General features: G+C 40.7%; 3 non-coding genes across 3 annotated transcripts; all 3 read right to left on the reverse strand.

Moving 5' to 3' along the window:
- Positions 1-4,219: 4,219 nt before the first annotated feature.
- Positions 4,220-4,291, reverse strand: trnag-ucc (transfer RNA glycine (anticodon UCC)). The gene has a single exon. It is a non-coding gene; the product is annotated as a tRNA-Gly (tRNA).
- A 2,748-nt stretch (positions 4,292-7,039) lies between these two features.
- trnag-ucc (transfer RNA glycine (anticodon UCC)) lies at positions 7,040-7,111 on the reverse strand. The gene has a single exon. It is a non-coding gene; the product is annotated as a tRNA-Gly (tRNA).
- Positions 7,112-9,872: 2,761 nt separating this feature from the next.
- trnag-ucc (transfer RNA glycine (anticodon UCC)) lies at positions 9,873-9,944 on the reverse strand. The gene has a single exon. It is a non-coding gene; the product is annotated as a tRNA-Gly (tRNA).
- Positions 9,945-10,000: the final 56 nt, after the last annotated feature.

Here is a 10,000-nt window from a genome sequence, read left to right on the forward strand (position 1 = left end):
ATATCTCATGCTCTGCATTGGCGAGAGATGAAACCCTGGTCAACTGCTTGGAAGGCATTATGCTCCTGCTATACCACCAATGCTATGTGAAGCTCTTGAAAGCAACATGGAAACATCGATTCAATATCTGACCGTCATTTTGTGGAAAACAGAAAATTCTTTGACCAAGCGGATCGTTGGTATAGTTGTACTATTATGGCTTAGAATGCGAGAGGTCCTGGTTAAAAATCTATCATTTTGTCAGTACCTGTTACCTTCAGATTAGTCCGGCACTTGTGGAAAGCATTAGAGGCAAAACGGAGAACACATTGTGACAAGTGGGGTCACATTAGTTTGTAACAGATTTTGGATTCTACAAACAGATGTTTTGCGCTAGAGGGTTCCGACTTCAGACGAGTCCCCTGACACTTGTGGGGACGTGAGATCAATTGAGAACACCACCGTGTTCGTGAGGGTCTCCTTTCGAAGTGGTCATACGATGTTGGTAGGTCAAGCGGTTCCAGATGCTGCAGATGTTTTTGTGAGACCGATTGTTAGCGCTGTCTCCTTGGTTTTGACAAGCTCTTCGCTCTAAGCTCCACCACCATTTATTGCAGATGTGGGGTTGTAGCATAACAGTTACGGAGGCTTGACATTCCACGGCGATTTCAACTCTCTAGTTGAAAACTGATCGAATTTGAATACTGGTATTTTTTCTATTACGTTTGCTTTGATTCTCGTGCTGATGCATCCAATCGACTCAAAAATAAATGAGCTCCATTCTTTTTAAGTTTTATTTTTCATTTTCTCTTTTAAAATATTAATTGACCTCCATTTTGCTCAATATTCATTTGTCAGCACTCATACATCAGTTTAGCGTTGGCTTAAGAAGACAGAATGTGAAAGACACAGCAGATGAAATAAAAAGTTTACGAACTCAAGCCTGGTCAACAGTTTGGAAAGACAGCTATGCTCACAAGTATAGCACAAACACTCCCATGAGGTTCGATCTTTCCAAAGCACCATGGACAAGAACAATTGATATCTCATTGTAATTGCCGCTGAAAGCAAAACAATTTTATTCTTGTCCCTGGGGCCTCGTTGGTCTAGGGGTATGATTCTCGTTTGTGCGAGGTCGAGTTCTCCCGGATGAGCCCTTTTGCAGATCTTTTAACAAGCTCAGACAGGCAGATCTCTCTGGCCACTGGTTGGGTTCGGCGATGGACTTCGCTTATCTGTTGTGATATTCACTAGTTGGCTCATATCGCACTTCATTTAGAAAACCTGCAAAAACTAAGAACAAATCTGACTTCCACTAACAAGGACATTGATTCCAATATAATACACTTGAAATGACACCAAAGCCCCTAAACCCAGTGAATATCTCATGCTCTGCATTGGCTGGGGTTCGAACCCTGGTCAGCTGCACTTGGAAGGCAGCTATGCTCACCACTATACCACCAATACTATGTGAAGCTCTTAAGCAACATGGAGAACCTCGATTCATATCCTGACCGTCATTTTTGTGGAAAGTGAAAATTCTTTGACCAAGCGGATCGTTGGTATGGTTGTACTCTTATGGTTGTGCGAGGTCCCCTGGTTAAAAAATCGATCATTTTAATCTGTACCACTGTTACCTTCAGATTAGTCCCGTGACACTTGCTGGAAAACGTAGGGCAAAGCGAGAACATTGTGACAAGTGGGGGTCACATTGGTTTGTAGCCCAAAGATTTTGGATTCTACAAACAGATGTTTGCACATAGAGGTTCCGACTTCAGACGAGTCCCCTGACACTTGTGGGGACGTAGAGACAAATTGAGAACACCACCGTGTTCGTGAGGGTCTCCCTTTCAGGGAGTGGTCATACGATGTTGTAGGTCAAACGGTTCAGATGCTACAAATGTTTCTGTGAGAATACCGATTATTGGTATGTCTCATGGTTTTGACAAACACCGCTCTAGCTCCACCACCATTTAGTGCAGATGTGGAGTTGTAACATAAACAGTTACGGAGGCTTGAGACAGATACTGACGCGTTTTCAATCTCTCTAGTTGAAAACTGATCGATTTGAATGGGTATTTTTACGTTCGTTTACTTTGATTCACGTACTGATGCATCAATCGACTCAAAATAAATGAGCTCCATTCTTTTTAAGTTTTATTTTTCATTTTCTCTTTTAAAATATTAATTGACCTCATTTTGCTCAATATTCATTTGTCAACACTCATCATCAGTTTGCTGTCGCGGCTTAACCTCTATGGGCTAGGTGGGACGCTAGCGTGCCACCATTGGTGCACTCCATCAACAGCAGGTGCATTTCAAGACCGGCAAATTTGAATCCAAATAAATGTCAAAATTCAAATTTTTCAAACATACAACTATTTTACACCCTTTGAAAGATAAACATCTCCTTAATCTAACCACGTTTCACGATTTCAAAAAGGTTTTACGGCGAAAGCATAAATTTAGAGTATGTTAGGACAGTACATTTACAAGAGTTGTGTGTAATGTTTTGTCAAGTCAAAGACAGGGTCACCAAAACCATAAAACCAGCTAAAATGATGCACTAACCTTTTACAATCTCCATCAGATGACACTCCTAGGACATTATGTTACACAATGCATGCATTTTTAGTTCTATCAAGTTCATATTTATATCCAAAAACAGCGTTTTACTATGGCATTGATGTTGAGGAAATCGTTTCCCTCCAATAACCGGCAGTCAAGTCAGGCGTCACAAATTAAATAATTAAAATTAGAAAACATTGGTAAAATATTATATTGTCATTTAAAGAATTATAGATTTACATCTCTTGAACGCATAATCAACTTGCCAGATTTAAAAATAACCTTACTGGGAAATCACACTTTGCAATAATCTGAGCACTGCGCCCAGAAAAATACGGCGTTGCGATACAGACTAGACGTCATGTTGGGGAGATCTAAAATCGAAAATACTATGTAAATAATCCATTACCTTTGATTCTCTTCATCAGATGTCACTTCCAGGTATCACAGGTCCATAACGAATGTAGTTTTGTTCAAAAAAGCTCATCATTTATGTCCAAAAATCTCCGTCTTGTTAGCACATGATCTAAGCCAGCCGGACTTCTCGTCATGAACGAGGGGAAAAAATATATTTACGTTCGTTCAAACATGTCAAGCGTTGTATAGCATAAATCATTAGGGCCTTTTTTAACCAGAACATGAATAATATTCAAGGTGGACGAATGCATACTCTTTTATAGCGTATTGGAACGAGGTACCCAACATGAACTCGCGGCATGGTGTCTAATGGGACATCATCGTTCCATGGCTCTTGTTCGGTCAGATCTCCCTCCAGAAGACTCAAAACACTTTGTAAAGGCTGGTGACATCTAGTGGAAGCAATAGGAAGTGCCAAAATATTCCTCAGCCCCTGTGTTTTTCAATGGGATAGGTTTAAAGGTAATACAACACATCAGGTTTCAACTTCCTGTCAGAAAATGTCTCAGGGTTTTGCCTGCCAAATGAGTTCTGTTATACTCACAGACACCATTCAAACAGTTTTAGAAACTTTAGAGTGTTTTCTATCCATATATAATAAGTATATGCATATTCTAGTTACTGGGTAGGATTAGTAACCAGATTAAATCGGGTACATTTTTTTATCCAGGCGTGCAAATGCTGCCCCCCTAGCCCTAACAGGTTAAGAAGACAGAATGTGAAAGACACAGCAGATGAAATACAAAAGATTTGAACTGAAGCCTGGTCAACAGTTTGGAAGACTGCTATGCTCACAAGTATAGCACAAACACTCACATGAGGTTCAATCTTTCCAAGCACCATGGACAAGAACAATTGATATCCTCATTGTAATTGCCGCGGGAAAGCAAAACAATTTTATTCTTGTCTAAGGCTCGTTGGTCTAGGGGTATGATTCTCGCTTTGGGTGCGAGAGGTCCGGGGTTCAAATCGCGGATGAGCCCTTTTGCAGATCTTTTAACAAGCTCAGACAGGCAGATCTCTGGCCACTGGAGTTGCAAACAGCCACCTCTTGGGCGCGGGACGAGGTGGCTGAATGGTTTAGGCGATGGACTGCGTATCTATAGTGATATTCACTAGTTGGCTCAATATCGCACTTCATTTAGAAAACCTGCAAAAACTAAGAGCAAATCTGACTTCCACTAAGGACATTGATTCCAATGTAATACACTTGAAATGACACCCAGCCCCTAAACCTAGTGAATATCTCATGCTCTGCATTGGCTGGGAATCGAACCCTGGTCAACTGCTTGGAAGGCAGCTATGCTCACCACTATACCACCAATGCTATGTGAAGCTCTTAAGCAACATGGAGACATCGATTCATATCCTGACCGTCATTTTTGTGGAAAGTGAAAATTCTTTGACCAAACGGATCGTTGGTATAGTTGTACTATTATGGCTTAGGGTGCGAGAGGTCCCTGGTTAAAAAATCTATCATTTTAATCAGTACCTGTTACCTTCAGATTAGTCCCGTGACACTTGTGGAAAACGTAGGGCAAAACGGGAACATTGTGACAAGTGGGGTCACATTAGTTTGTAGCCCAAAGATTTTGGATTCTACAAACAGATGTTTGCACATAGAGGGTTCCGACTTCAGACGAGTCCCCTGACACTTGTGGGGGACGTAGAGACAAATTGAGAACACCACCGTGTTCGTGGGGTCTCCTTTCCAGGGAGTGGTCATACGATGTTGTAGGTCAAACGGTTCCAGATGCTACAAATGTTTTTGTGAGATGTACCGATTATTGGTATGTCTCATGGTTTGACAAACACCGCTCTAGCTCCACCACCATTTATTGCAGATGTGGAGTTGTAACATAAACAGTTACGGAGGCTTGAGACAGATACGGCGGCGTTTCAATCTCTCTAGTTGAAAACTGATCGATTTGAATGGGTATTTTTACGTTCGTTTACTTTGATTCACGTACTGATGCATCAATCGACTCAAAATAAATGAGCTCCATTCTTTTTAAGTTTTATTTTTCATTTTCTCTTTTAAAATATTAATTGACCTCATTTTGCTCAATATTCATTTGTCAACACTCATCATCAGTTTGCTGGCGGCTTAACCTCTATGGGCTAGGTGGGACGCTAGCGTGCCACCCGTGGTGCACTCCATCAACAGCAGGTGCATTTCCAAGACCCGGCAAATTTGAATCCAAATAAATGTCAAAATTCAAATTTTTCAAACATACAACTATTTTACACCCTTTGAAAGATAAACATCTCCTTAATCTAACCACGTTTTACGATTTCAAAAAGGTTTTACGCGAAAGCATAAATTTAGAGTATGTTAGGACAGTACATTTACAAGAGTTGTGTGTAATGTTTTGTCAAGTCAAAGACAGGGTCACCAAAACCATAAAACCAGCTAAAATGATGCACTAACCTTTTACAATCTCCATCAGATGACACTCCTAGGACATTATGTTACACAATGCATGCATTTTTAGTTCTATCAAGTTCATATTTATATCCAAAAACAGCGTTTTACTATGGCATTGATGTTGAGGAAATCGTTTCCCTCCAATAACCCGCAGTCAAGTCAGCGTCACAAATTAAATAATTAAAATTAGAAAACATTGGTAAAATATTATATTGTCATTTAAAGAATTATAGATTTACATCTCTTGAACGCATAATCAACTTGCCAGATTTAAAAATAACCTTACTGGGAAATCACACTTTGCAATAATCTGAGCACTGCGCCCAGAAAAATACGGCGTATGCGATACAGACTAGACGTCATGTTGGGGAGATCTAAAATCGAAAATACTATGTAAATAATCCATACCTTTGATTCTCTTCATCAGATGTCACTTCCAGGTATCACAGGTCCATAACGAATGTAGTTTTGTTCAAAAAAGCTCATCATTTATGTCCAAAACTCTCCGTCTTGTTAGCACATGATCTAAGCCAGCCGGACTTTCGTCATGAACGAGGGGAAAAAATATATTCGTTCGTTCAAACATGTCAAACGTTGTATAGCATAAATCATTAGGGCCTTTTTAACCAGAACATGAATAATATTCAAGGTGGACGAATGCATACTCTTTTATAGCGTATTGGAACGAGGGTACCAAAATGAACTGGGCCAGGTGTCTAATGGGACATCATCGTTCCATGGCTCTTGTTCGGTCAGATCTCCCTCCAGAAGACTCAAAACACTTTGTAAAGGCTGGTGACATCTAGTGGAAGCAATAGGAAGTGCCAAAAATATTCCTCAGCCCCTGTGTTTTTCAATGGGATAGGTTTAAAGGTAATACAACACATCAGGTTTCAACTTCCTGTCAGAAAATGTCTCAGGGTTTTGCCTGCCAAATGAGTTCTGTTATACTCACAGACACCATTCAAACAGTTTTAGAAACTTTAGAGTGTTTTCTATCCATATATAATAAGTATATGCATATTCTAGTTACTGGGTAGGATTAGTAACCAGATTAAATCGGGTACATTTTTTTATCCAGCGTGCAAATGCTGCCCCCTAGCCCTAACAGGTTAAGAATGTGAAAGACACCAGATGAAATACAAAGATTTGAACCGAAGCCTGGTCAACAGTTTGGAAGACTGCTATGCTCACAAGTATAGCACAAACACTCACATGAGGTTCAATCTTTCCAAGCACCATGGACAAGAACAATTGATATCCTCATTGTAATCCGCATGAAACAAAACAATTTTATTCTTGTCTAAGGCTCGTTGGTCTGGGGGTATGATTCTCGCTTTGGGTGCGGGGTCGGGGTTCAAATCGCGGATGAGCCCTTTTTGCGATCTTTTAACAAGCTCAGACGGCAGATCTCTGGCCCTGGTTGCAAACAGCCACCTCTTGGGCGCAGGACGAGGTGGCTGAATGGTTTAGGCGATGGACTGCGTATCTATTGTGATATTCACTAGTTGGCTCAATATCGCACTTCATTTAGAAAACCTGCAAAAACTAAGAGCAAATCTGACTTCCACTAACACGGACATTGATTCCAATGTAATACACTTGAAATGACACCCAGCCCCTAAACCTAGTGAATATCTCATGCTCTGCATTGGCTGGGAATCGAACCCTGGTCAACTGCTTGGAAGGCAGCTATGCTCACCACTATACCACCAATGCTATGTGAAGCTCTTAAGCAACATGGAGACATCGATTCATATCCTGACCGTCATTTTTGTGGAAAGTGAAAATTCTTTGACCAAACGGATCGTTGGTATAGTTGTACTATTATGGCTTAGGGGTGCGAGAGGTCCCTGGTTAAAAAATCTATCATTTTAATCAGTACCTGTTACCTTCAGATTAGTCCCGTGACACTTGTGGAAAACGTAGGGCAAAACGGAGAACATTGTGACAAGTGGGGTCACATTAGTTTGTAGCCCAAAGATTTTGGATTCTACAAACAGATGTTTGCACATAGAGGGTTCCGACTTCAGACGAGTCCCCTGACACTTGTGGGGGACGTAGAGACAAATTGAGAACACCACCGTGTTCGTGAGGGTCTCCCCCCTTTCAGGGAGTGGTCATCGATGTTGTAGGTCAAACGGTTCAGATGCTACAGATGTTTTTGTGAGAATACCGATTATTGGTATGTCTCATGGTTTGACAAACACCGCTCTAGCTCCACCACCATTTATTGCAGATGTGGAGTTGTAACACAAACAGTTACGGAGGCTTGAGACAGATACGACGCGTTTCAATCTCTCTAGTTGAAAACTGATCGATTTGAATGGGTATTTTTTACGTTCGTTTACTTTGATTCACGTACTGATGCATCAATCGACTCAAAATAAATGAGCTCCATTCTTTTTTAAGTTTTATTTTTTCATTTTCTCTTTTAAAATATTAATTGACCTCATTTTGCTCAATATTCATTTGTCAACACTCATCATCAGTTTGCTGTCGCGGACTTAACCTCTATGGGCTAGGTGGGGCGCTAGCGTGCCACCCGTGGTGCACTCCATCAACAGCAGGTGCATTTCAAGACCGGCAAATTTGAATCCAAATAAATGTCAAAATTCAAATTTTTCAAACATACAACTATTTTACACCCTTTGAAAGATAAACATCTCCTTAATCTAACCACGTTTTACGATTTCAAAAAGGTTTTACGGCCGAAAGCATAAATTTAGAGTATGTTAGGACAGTACATTTACAAGAGTTGTGTGTAATGTTTTGTCAAGTCAAAGACAGGGTCACCAAAACCATAAAACCAGCTAAAATGATGCACTAACCTTTTACAATCTCCATCAGATGACACTCCTAGGACATTATATTTACACAATGCATGCATTTTTAGTTCTATCAAGTTCATATTTATATCCAAAAACAGCGTTTTACTATGGCATTGATGTTGAGGAAATCGTTTCCTCCAATAACTCGGCAGTCAAGTCAGCGTCACAAATTAAATAATTAAAATTAGAAAACATTGGTAAAATATTATATTGTCATTTAAAAATTATAGATTTACATCTCTTGAGCGCATCAACTAGCCAGATTTAAAAATAACCTTGCTGAAATCACACTTTGCAATAATCTGAGCACTGCGCCCGAAAAATACGGCGTTCGCGATACAGACTAGGCGTCATGTTGGGGAGATCTAAAATCGAAAATACTATGTAAATAATCCATTACCTTTGATTCTCTTCATCAGATGTCACTTCCAGGTATCACGGGTCCATAACGAATGTAGTTTTGTTCAAAAAAGCTCATCATTTATGTCCAAAAATCTCCGTCTTGTTAGCACATGATCTAAGCCAGCCGGACTTCCGTCATGAACGAGGGGAAAAAATATATTTACGTTCGTTCAAACATGTCAAGCGTTGTATAGCATAAATCATTAGGGCCTTTTTAGCAGAACATGAATAATATTCAAGGTGGACGAATGCATACTCTTTTATAGCGTGTTGGAGCGAGGTGCCCAACATGACTCGCGCGCAGGTGTCTAATGGGACATCATCGTTCCATGGCTCTTGTTCGGTCAGATCTCCCTCCAGAAGACTCAAAACACTTTGTAAAGGCTGGTGACATCTGAGTGGAAGCAATAGGAAGTGCCAAAATATTCCTCAGCCCCTGTGTTTTTCAATGGGATGGGTTTAAGGGTAATACAACACATCAGGTTTCCACTTCCTGTCAGAAAATGTCTCAGGGTTTTGCCTGCCAAATGAGTTCTGTTATACTCACAGACACCATTCAAACAGTTTTAGAAACTTTAGAGTGTTTTCTATCCATATATAATAAGTATATGCATATTCTAGTTACTGGGTAGGATTAGTAACCAGATTAAATCGGGTACATTTTTTTATCCAGGCGTGCAAATGCTGCCCCCTAGCCTAACAGGTTAGAAGACAGAATGTGAAAGACACAGCAGATGAAATACAAAGATTTGAACTGAAGCCTGTCAACAGTTTGGAAGACTGCTATGCTCTCAGGTATAGCACAAACACTCACATGGGTTCAATCTTTCCAAGCACCATGGACAAGAACAATTGATATCCTCATTGTAATTGCGCTGCTGAAAGCAAAACAATTTTATTCTTGTCTAAGGCTCGTTGGTGAGGGGTATGATTCCCGCTTTGGGTGCGAGAGGTCCCGGGTTCATCGCGGATAGGCCCTTTTGCAGATCTTTTAACAAGCTCAGGGCAGATCTCTGGCCACTGGTTGCAAACAGCCACCTCTTGGGCGCGGGGCGAGGTGGCTGAATGGATTAGCGGTGGACTGCGTATCTGTTGTGATATTCACTAGTTGGCTCAATATCGCACTTCATTTAGAAAACCTGCAAAAACTAAGAGCAAATCTGACTTCCACTATCTAGGACATTGATTCCAATGTAATACGCTTGAAATGACACCCAGCCCCTAAACCTAGTGAATATCTCATGCTCTGCATTGGCTGGGAATCGAACCCTGGTCAACTGCTTGGAAGGCAGCTATGCTCACCACTATACCACCAATGCTCTGTGAAGCTCTTAAGCGCAACATGGAGACCTCGATTCATATCCTGACCGTCATT

This window comes from Salmo salar, unplaced genomic scaffold (genome assembly GCF_905237065.1).
Source record: "Salmo salar unplaced genomic scaffold, Ssal_v3.1, whole genome shotgun sequence".
In the NCBI taxonomy this organism is placed as follows: Eukaryota; Metazoa; Chordata; class Actinopteri; order Salmoniformes; family Salmonidae; genus Salmo; species Salmo salar.